Below are 11,559 nucleotides of genomic sequence, written 5' to 3' on the forward strand. Positions count from 1 at the left end.
GTTGAATTTATGAGGGCATTTTATGATATTTTACGACTCCGAAATAATAAACTTTGTGAGTATTATTGTTTACATTTATAAATACTGTTTAATAGTGGTATATAAATGTACGAGTAACATTGTTTACATTCATACATGCTGTTTAATAGAGGTATATACATTTTACTTAAAGGTATAATTATTAATTCTAAAATACTGTATTGTGAATAAAATCGAAAATAACAACGTTAAAATTAAACCTGGAGCTGCTAGCTCAACCCTAACTATGCCCCCTTTGCTTCAAATGCACCTATTGGAACAAATATTCAACACCTAATCCCTAAATTTACAGGAACTTCTGACATTGCAACCTACCTGCAAATTTTTGAAAGACAATGTGAGAAAGTTAATATAAAACAAATAGATTACATCACTCATCTCCTACCTCTTCTGCCTATAGACATTTCGCAAATTATTTTAAGAGAACCAAAAGACAAATTAGAAGATTATTCTTACATCAAGAAGATTCTGCTACAAAAATTCAAATTAAATGCTGAATCATTTCGAATTAAACTTACTACACACCAAAAATACCCTGGGTTCTTATGGAAAGATTTTGCTTACGAATTAAACAATTATCTCGAAGAGTGGCTTCATAGTCTCGATGTTACAGACTTTGAATCACTCAAAGACTTGGTCCTGACGGATCAGCTTAAACGAAGAGTCAGTACTGACGTTAAAGAGCATTTTATTGATACTTGGGGAAAAATAAAGAGTTCATCTGAATTAGTACAGAAATTGGATGATTATGAAGCTGTACGTGTTAAAAATACGAACTATAAAACTCCACTTCCTGGCAGGCGAATCTATTCTTACAAACCGACTAATCCATCCAAACACAAAGTCAAAAATCGAACAAGTGACGTACAGGGAACTCATAAAACCTTTTTAAATCGTAGTCAGCAACAAACAGAGAAAACGAGACCTCCTTTAACATGCTATGGGTGCGGAAAAACTGGTTTTATCAAGTCTAAATGTCCAGACTGTAACCCCTCAAAGACTTCAAATTCATCAAATTTTGGCACTATCCAAATCCGATCCTGTTTATCTTCCACTCGGACTGCTGTATTTTGAATTAGTATTGGTGGTGTTTCCGGTACAGCTTTCGCCGACAGTGGTGCTAATCACTCAATCGCAAGTGAATCCCTCTATCATATTCTGCAGAAACAAGATGCAGTATTTGAAAAGACAACACTACAGGTGTCTTTCGCTGATGGTTTGGTATCTGAAAAAGAGGTACTTCGCACCGAACAAATTATTCTTCTCGAAGGCAGAGAGTTCAAAACTCCGCTCCTTGTATTGCCTGATGCCAAAAATAGCTCGACTCTGTTAGGAATTGACTTTCTTCAAAAAGCTAAAATTGTTTTAAATCTTGCTGAAAATAAGTGGCACTTTTCTGATGAAACTCGAAGAAAATATAGCTTCGTGAAACCTCATCAATCCCAAGTACTGGAAGAAATCCCAGTTGTAAACAACTGCCGACTGCGAGGAAATGAAGGACAACAATTATCTACAGCCCAACGGCTTGCAACTGATGCATTGCTTAACAAATATCACACTATCTTCAAAGTAGGGGGAGAAGCCAGTAATCAAAAGCCGGCTTACTTCAAACTCCAGTCTATGCTCAACGTTTTGAGACCCTGTCAATTGATCTTTTCGGTCCCCTTCCTGAAACACCGTCTGGTGAAAAATGGATTTTTATTGTGCAGGACTGTGCTACGAAGTGGACAGAACTATTTGCTTTAAAGGAAGCCACGGCCAGAGAATGTGCCACTATTCTTTTGGAAAAAGTCGCGCTTCGATTTGGGTTACCCAGGAAAATAATAAGTGATAATGGTACCCAGTTTACTAGTGCTGTTATGCAACAACTATGCTTTATCTTGAACATTGATCAAAGTCTTACTTCTGTCTATCACCCACAATCTAACCCAGTTGAAAGGAAGAATAGAGATCTGAAACCACGTTTAGCAATACTTGTTGGTAACGACCATCAGTCATGGAAGGATAAACTGCCATTAATAAGGTTTGCTTTGAATACAGCCAAATGTAATTCAACTGGACATTCTGCTGCTTTTCTTCAATTTGCACGAGAGTTACGAACCTTAGATGATGTAAAGCATGATATAAAAGCCGTAATTGAGAACGATAATTTTGTTCCCGAAATTATTTCCATATTTGAAACGTTTTGCAAGAAATGTACAACAGGTACGAGAAAGAGTCGAAATGCATCAAGATAAGCAGAAACGATATGCTGACAAAAAAACGAAGAGAAACACCGAAATTCGTTCCTGGAGATAAAGTTTGGGTCACCCTTCACCCAATCAGCAAAGGTCCACTGAAGAAAACTGCTAAATTCATGCCCAAGAGAGATGGTCCTTATGTGATAGTGACTACAAGATCTCTAACCACTTATGATATTGCCGATCCTCATGAACCAGACAAAATTCTCGGCAAGTATCATGTTTCAGCCTTGAAACCATATCAAGATCGAAATAAGCAAAACTCAGCTCGTGTAATTCCAGTGGTTCCCTTAAAGAAAAGAGGACGCCCGAAACGTGTAATACCATCCGAATCTGCACCTGTTGCACAAGGTGCTGGTGACGCAAAATCTACTCCTCGTCAAACTGGAGCCCGTCCATCTGTTCTCCGCCCGCTGCACAAAGTAGACAAATGTCAGTTCCTGACTTCTTGCCGAGACGTCTACGAAGTCAGAGGGGAGGATGTAACAGACCTATTTAAGTGTAATTGAACTATTTTATTCATGCCATGAACTCATGAACTGTAACCGAACTATTTTATTTAAACGCCATCTCGTGGCGATATGAAAAAACGTCAGTCGAACTCCAGCCGCCATGATGTTAGTTTACTATGTCTCTGTTATTCAACTGTTTGATGTTCCATTTGGTATATGTTTCATTTTTATGTATATTTCTTTTGTTTGTAACCGTTCCTGTGTTCTCTGTTAATAAATCCTTTTAAAGCTAGCCGGCATTAGTGTCTATTGAGAAACGGCTACATCACATTGGCTCCCAACTAAATTTGAATCCAAAATGGCGCAACAAAATGTTTAGAATTTCTGTTTGGCTTTATTTCTGTTATCTTACTCCCGAATTTAACTTTTAGTTGCTGGAGATCGGCTCAGTTTCTTTTCAGGTGTGGACTACTGATCAAATATTCTGGAAACCAATTCTGGAATTAAAATTGTCATACCGTGCTGCTAGCACATCGAATCATCAACTGGACAATTTCAACGGAAAAGATAAGTTTCGTTTACATTATCGTTTAATCTGAGTTTAAAGTTCTTTTAAACTGATTATTTATTATAAGCTGCTTCTTAAAGCAAATGTAAATTCTTTACTGAAATCTCATTTATTGATACTACATAAGAGTATTAAACGAAAGCAAACGGCTTTCTGTTAACCAAACGTTATTTCTTGAATTGTAATTTGTTATTTTAAAATATTAATGCGCATAGTAAATTAATTTGTGAATAATATTGTTTCACTGAATACATGTTTTGATGTTAAAGTTTGAATATATTCATGGACGTTGTTCATTAGAATTTCTTAGTTTCGATTCTGACATACAGCAGCAGATGTTTTCCCCCCGCGGAAATGTTTAGACTAGCGATGATTTATGATGTGTTTACGTCAAATCTTTTATTATTTTTATTTACTTTGAGTGCTGTTGTTCCTTATTAAATGTTTTATTCTACATAAAATATTGTACTTGTTGATTTATCTTTCGACGAACATTTTGATAAAATGATTATAGTATAATACTTTAAGAAAATACGATTGTTTTCCTTTAATGAATGCATGTCTTGAAAATATTTCTTGAAGCGAAAGAAAATAATTATGAATAAAATCGAATGACTATTTAAATAAAGTAAAAGAGTTACTAAGTGTGTGTTGCTTAATCAACTTAATATTTTGTTAAGATTAAGATTTCGAAGAATTCAGCTTAAATATAAAAGCTTATGGTAGGACATTTATGTATGTTTTGCTAAGTAGTAAACAATTTTTGAGCAATTTATTATATGTTATTTTCTTGATACAAGTTGAATTTATGAGGGCATTTTATGATATTTTTACGACTCCGAAATAATAAACTTTGTGAGTATTATTGTTTACATTTATAAATACTGTTTAATAGTGGTATATAAATGTACGAGTAACATTGTTTACATTCATACATGCTGTTTAATAGAGGTATATACATTTTACTTAAAGGTATAATTATTAATTCTAAAATACTGTATTGTGAATAAAATCGAAATAACAACGTTTAAAATTAAACCTGGAGCTGCTAGCTCAAACCCTAACTATGCCCCCTTTGCTTCAAATGCACCTATTGGAACAAATATTCAACACCTAATCCCTAAATTTACAGGAACTTCTGACATTGCAACCTACCTGCAAATTTTTGAAAGACAATGTGAGAAAGTTAATATAAAACAAATAGATTACATCACTCATCTCCTACCTCTTCTGCCTATAGACATTTCGCAAATTATTTTAAGAGAACCAAAAGACAAATTAGAAGATTATTCTTACATCAAGAAGATTCTGCTACAAAAATTCAAATTAAATGCTGAATCATTTCGAATTAAACTTACTACACACCAAAAATACCCTGGGTTCTTATGGAAAGATTTTGCTTACGAATTAAACAATTATCTCGAAGAGTGGCTTCATAGTCTCGATGTTACAGACTTTGAATCACTCAAAGACTTGGTCCTGACGGATCAGCTTAAACGAAGAGTCAGTACTGACGTTAAAGAGCATTTTATTGATACTTGGGGAAAAATAAAGAGTTCATCTGAATTAGTACAGAAATTGGATGATTATGAAGCTGTACGTGTTAAAAATACGAACTATAAAACTCCACTTCCTGGCAGGCGAATCTATTCTTACAAACCGACTAATCCATCCAAACACAAAGTCAAAAATCGAACAAGTGACGTACAGGGAACTCATAAAACCTTTTTAAATCGTAGTCAGCAACAAACAGAGAAAACGAGACCTCCTTTAACATGCTATGGGTGCGGAAAAACTGGTTTTATCAAGTCTAAATGTCCAGACTGTAACCCCTCAAAGACTTCAAATTCATCAAATTTTGGCACTATCCAAATCCGATCCTGTTTATCTTCCACTCGGACTGCTGTATTTTGAATTAGTATTGGTGGTGTTTCCGGTACAGCTTTCGCCGACAGTGGTGCTAATCACTCAATCGCAAGTGAATCCCTCTATCATATTCTGCAGAAACAAGATGCAGTATTTGAAAAGACAACACTACAGGTGTCTTTCGCTGATGGTTTGGTATCTGAAAAAGAGGTACTTCGCACCGAACAAATTATTCTTCTCGAAGGCAGAGAGTTCAAAACTCCGCTCCTTGTATTGCCTGATGCCAAAAATAGCTCGACTCTGTTAGGAATTGACTTTCTTCAAAAAGCTAAAATTGTTTTAAATCTTGCTGAAAATAAGTGGCACTTTTCTGATGAAACTCGAAGAAAATATAGCTTCGTGAAACCTCATCAATCCCAAGTACTGGAAGAAATCCCAGTTGTAAACAACTGCCGACTGCGAGGAAATGAAGGACAACAATTATCTACAGCCCAACGGCTTGCAACTGATGCATTGCTTAACAAATATCACACTATCTTCAAAGTAGGGGGAGAAGCCAGTAATCAAAAGCCGGCTTACTTCAAACTCCAGTCTATGCTCAACGTTTTGAGACCCTGTCAATTGATCTTTTCGGTCCCCTTCCTGAAACACAGTCTGGTGAAAAATGGATTTTTATTGTGCAGGACTGTGCTACGAAGTGGACAGAACTATTTGCTTTAAAGGAAGCCACGGCCAGAGAATGTGCCACTATTCTTTTGGAAAAAGTCGCGCTTCGATTTGGGTTACCCAGGAAAATAATAAGTGATAATGGTACCCAGTTTACTAGTGCTGTTATGCAACAACTATGCTTTATCTTGAACATTGATCAAAGTCTTACTTCTGTCTATCACCCACAATCTAACCCAGTTGAAAGGAAGAATAGAGATCTGAAACCACGTTTAGCAATACTTGTTGGTAACGACCATCAGTCATGGAAGGATAAACTGCCATTAATAAGGTTTGCTTTGAATACAGCCAAATGTAATTCAACTGGACATTCTGCTGCTTTTCTTCAATTTGCACGAGAGTTACGAACCTTAGATGATGTAAAGCATGATATAAAAGCCGTAATTGAGAACGATAATTTTGTTCCCGAAATTATTTCCATATTTGAAACGTTTTGCAAGAAATGTACAACAGGTACGAGAAAGAGTCGAAATGCATCAAGATAAGCAGAAACGATATGCTGACAAAAAAACGAAGAGAAACACCGAAATTCGTTCCTGGAGATAAAGTTTGGGTCACCCTTCACCCAATCAGCAAAGGTCCACTGAAGAAAACTGCTAAATTCATGCCCAAGAGAGATGGTCCTTATGTGATAGTGACTACAAGATCTCTAACCACTTATGATATTGCCGATCCTCATGAACCAGACAAAATTCTCGGCAAGTATCATGTTTCAGCCTTGAAACCATATCAAGATCGAAATAAGCAAAACTCAGCTCGTGTAATTCCAGTGGTTCCCTTAAAGAAAAGAGGACGCCCGAAACGTGTAATACCATCCGAATCTGCACCTGTTGCACAAGGTGCTGGTGACGCAAAATCTACTCCTCGTCAAACTGGAGCCCGTCCATCTGTTCTCCGCCCGCTGCACAAAGTAGACAAATGTCAGTTCCTGACTTCTTGCCGAGACGTCTACGAAGTCAGAGGGGAGGATGTAACAGACCTATTTAAGTGTAATTGAACTATTTTATTCATGCCATGAACTCATGAACTGTAACCGAACTATTTTATTTAAACGCCATCTCGTGGCGATATGAAAAAACGTCAGTCGAACTCCAGCCGCCATGATGTTAGTTTACTATGTCTCTGTTATTCAACTGTTTGATGTTCCATTTGGTATATGTTTCATTTTTATGTATATTTCTTTTGTTTGTAACCGTTCCTGTGTTCTCTGTTAATAAATCCTTTTAAAGCTAGCCGGCATTAGTGTCTATTGAGAAACGGCTACATCACATTGGCTCCCAACTAAATTTGAATCCAAAATGGCGCAACAAAATGTTTAGAATTTCTGTTTGGCTTTATTTCTGTTATCTTACTCCCGAATTTAACTTTTAGTTGCTGGAGATCGGCTCAGTTTCTTTTCAGGTGTGGACTACTGATCAAATATTCTGGAAACCAATTCTGGAATTAAAATTGTCATACCGTGCTGCTAGCACATCGAATCATCAACTGGACAATTTCAACGGAAAAGATAAGTTTCGTTTACATTATCGTTTAATCTGAGTTTAAAGTTCTTTTAAACTGATTATTTATTATAAGCTGCTTCTTAAAGCAAATGTAAATTCTTTACTGAAATCTCATTTATTGATACTACATAAGAGTATTAAACGAAAGCAAACGGCTTTCTGTTAACCAAACGTTATTTCTTGAATTGTAATTTGTTATTTTAAAATATTAATGCGCATAGTAAATTAATTTGTGAATAATATTGTTTCACTGAATACATGTTTTGATGTTAAAGTTTGAATATATTCATGGACGTTGTTCATTAGAATTTCTTAGTTTCGATTCTGACATACAGCAGCAGATGTTTTCCCCCCGCGGAAATGTTTAGACTAGCGATGATTTATGATGTGTTTACGTCAAATCTTTTATTATTTTTATTTACTTTGAGTGCTGTTGTTCCTTATTAAATGTTTTATTCTACATAAAATATTGTACTTGTTGATTTATCTTTCGACGAACATTTTGATAAAATGATTATAGTATAATACTTTAAGAAAATACGATTGTTTTCCTTTAATGAATGCATGTCTTGAAAATATTTCTTGAAGCGAAAGAAAATAATTATGAATAAAATCGAATGACTATTTAAATAAAGTAAAAGAGTTACTAAGTGTGTGTTGCTTAATCAACTTAATATTTTGTTAAGATTAAGATTTCGAAGAATTCAGCTTAAATATAAAAGCTTATGGTAGGACATTTATGTATGTTTTGCTAAGTAGTAAACAATTTTTGAGCAATTTATTATATGTTATTTTCTTGATACAAGTTGAATTTATGAGGGCATTTTATGATATTTTTACGACTCCGAAATAATAAACTTTGTGAGTATTATTGTTTACATTTATAAATACTGTTTAATAGTGGTATATAAATGTACGAGTAACATTGTTTACATTCATACATGCTGTTTAATAGAGGTATATACATTTTACTTAAAGGTATAATTATTAATTCTAAAATACTGTATTGTGAATAAAATCGAAATAACAACGTTTAAAATTAAACCTGGAGCTGCTAGCTCAAACCCTAACTATGCCCCCTTTGCTTCAAATGCACCTATTGGAACAAATATTCAACACCTAATCCCTAAATTTACAGGAACTTCTGACATTGCAACCTACCTGCAAATTTTTGAAAGACAATGTGAGAAAGTTAATATAAAACAAATAGATTACATCACTCATCTCCTACCTCTTCTGCCTATAGACATTTCGCAAATTATTTTAAGAGAACCAAAAGACAAATTAGAAGATTATTCTTACATCAAGAAGATTCTGCTACAAAAATTCAAATTAAATGCTGAATCATTTCGAATTAAACTTACTACACACCAAAAATACCCTGGGTTCTTATGGAAAGATTTTGCTTACGAATTAAACAATTATCTCGAAGAGTGGCTTCATAGTCTCGATGTTACAGACTTTGAATCACTCAAAGACTTGGTCCTGACGGATCAGCTTAAACGAAGAGTCAGTACTGACGTTAAAGAGCATTTTATTGATACTTGGGGAAAAATAAAGAGTTCATCTGAATTAGTACAGAAATTGGATGATTATGAAGCTGTACGTGTTAAAAATACGAACTATAAAACTCCACTTCCTGGCAGGCGAATCTATTCTTACAAACCGACTAATCCATCCAAACACAAAGTCAAAAATCGAACAAGTGACGTACAGGGAACTCATAAAACCTTTTTAAATCGTAGTCAGCAACAAACAGAGAAAACGAGACCTCCTTTAACATGCTATGGGTGCGGAAAAACTGGTTTTATCAAGTCTAAATGTCCAGACTGTAACCCCTCAAAGACTTCAAATTCATCAAATTTTGGCACTATCCAAATCCGATCCTGTTTATCTTCCACTCGGACTGCTGTATTTTGAATTAGTATTGGTGGTGTTTCCGGTACAGCTTTCGCCGACAGTGGTGCTAATCACTCAATCGCAAGTGAATCCCTCTATCATATTCTGCAGAAACAAGATGCAGTATTTGAAAAGACAACACTACAGGTGTCTTTCGCTGATGGTTTGGTATCTGAAAAAGAGGTACTTCGCACCGAACAAATTATTCTTCTCGAAGGCAGAGAGTTCAAAACTCCGCTCCTTGTATTGCCTGATGCCAAAAATAGCTCGACTCTGTTAGGAATTGACTTTCTTCAAAAAGCTAAAATTGTTTTAAATCTTGCTGAAAATAAGTGGCACTTTTCTGATGAAACTCGAAGAAAATATAGCTTCGTGAAACCTCATCAATCCCAAGTACTGGAAGAAATCCCAGTTGTAAACAACTGCCGACTGCGAGGAAATGAAGGACAACAATTATCTACAGCCCAACGGCTTGCAACTGATGCATTGCTTAACAAATATCACACTATCTTCAAAGTAGGGGGAGAAGCCAGTAATCAAAAGCCGGCTTACTTCAAACTCCAGTCTATGCTCAACGTTTTGAGACCCTGTCAATTGATCTTTTCGGTCCCCTTCCTGAAACACCGTCTGGTGAAAAATGGATTTTTATTGTGCAGGACTGTGCTACGAAGTGGACAGAACTATTTGCTTTAAAGGAAGCCACGGCCAGAGAATGTGCCACTATTCTTTTGGAAAAAGTCGCGCTTCGATTTGGGTTACCCAGGAAAATAATAAGTGATAATGGTACCCAGTTTACTAGTGCTGTTATGCAACAACTATGCTTTATCTTGAACATTGATCAAAGTCTTACTTCTGTCTATCACCCACAATCTAACCCAGTTGAAAGGAAGAATAGAGATCTGAAACCACGTTTAGCAATACTTGTTGGTAACGACCATCAGTCATGGAAGGATAAACTGCCATTAATAAGGTTTGCTTTGAATACAGCCAAATGTAATTCAACTGGACATTCTGCTGCTTTTCTTCAATTTGCACGAGAGTTACGAACCTTAGATGATGTAAAGCATGATATAAAAGCCGTAATTGAGAACGATAATTTTGTTCCCGAAATTATTTCCATATTTGAAACGTTTTGCAAGAAATGTACAACAGGTACGAGAAAGAGTCGAAATGCATCAAGATAAGCAGAAACGATATGCTGACAAAAAAACGAAGAGAAACACCGAAATTCGTTCCTGGAGATAAAGTTTGGGTCACCCTTCACCCAATCAGCAAAGGTCCACTGAAGAAAACTGCTAAATTCATGCCCAAGAGAGATGGTCCTTATGTGATAGTGACTACAAGATCTCTAACCACTTATGATATTGCCGATCCTCATGAACCAGACAAAATTCTCGGCAAGTATCATGTTTCAGCCTTGAAACCATATCAAGATCGAAATAAGCAAAACTCAGCTCGTGTAATTCCAGTGGTTCCCTTAAAGAAAAGAGGACGCCCGAAACGTGTAATACCATCCGAATCTGCACCTGTTGCACAAGGTGCTGGTGACGCAAAATCTACTCCTCGTCAAACTGGAGCCCGTCCATCTGTTCTCCGCCCGCTGCACAAAGTAGACAAATGTCAGTTCCTGACTTCTTGCCGAGACGTCTACGAAGTCAGAGGGGAGGATGTAACAGACCTATTTAAGTGTAATTGAACTATTTTATTCATGCCATGAACTCATGAACTGTAACCGAACTATTTTATTTAAACGCCATCTCGTGGCGATATGAAAAAACGTCAGTCGAACTCCAGCCGCCATGATGTTAGTTTACTATGTCTCTGTTATTCAACTGTTTGATGTTCCATTTGGTATATGTTTCATTTTTATGTATATTTCTTTTGTTTGTAACCGTTCCTGTGTTCTCTGTTAATAAATCCTTTTAAAGCTAGCCGGCATTAGTGTCTATTGAGAAACGGCTACATCACATTGGCTCCCAACTAAATTTGAATCCAAAATGGCGCAACAAAATGTTTAGAATTTCTGTTTGGCTTTATTTCTGTTATCTTACTCCCGAATTTAACTTTTAGTTGCTGGAGATCGGCTCAGTTTCTTTTCAGGTGTGGACTACTGATCAAATATTCTGGAAACCAATTCTGGAATTAAAATTGTCATACCGTGCTGCTAGCACATCGAATCATCAACTGGACAATTTCAACGGAAAAGATAAGTTTCGTTTACATTATCGTTTAATCTGAGTTTAAAGTTCTTTTAAACTGATTATTTA

This window comes from Stegodyphus dumicola, chromosome 7, assembly GCF_044657685.1.
Source record: "Stegodyphus dumicola isolate Sdum_Otavi_A_Nest chromosome 7, ASM4465768v1".
Lineage (NCBI taxonomy): Eukaryota > Metazoa > Arthropoda > Arachnida > Araneae > Eresidae > Stegodyphus > Stegodyphus dumicola.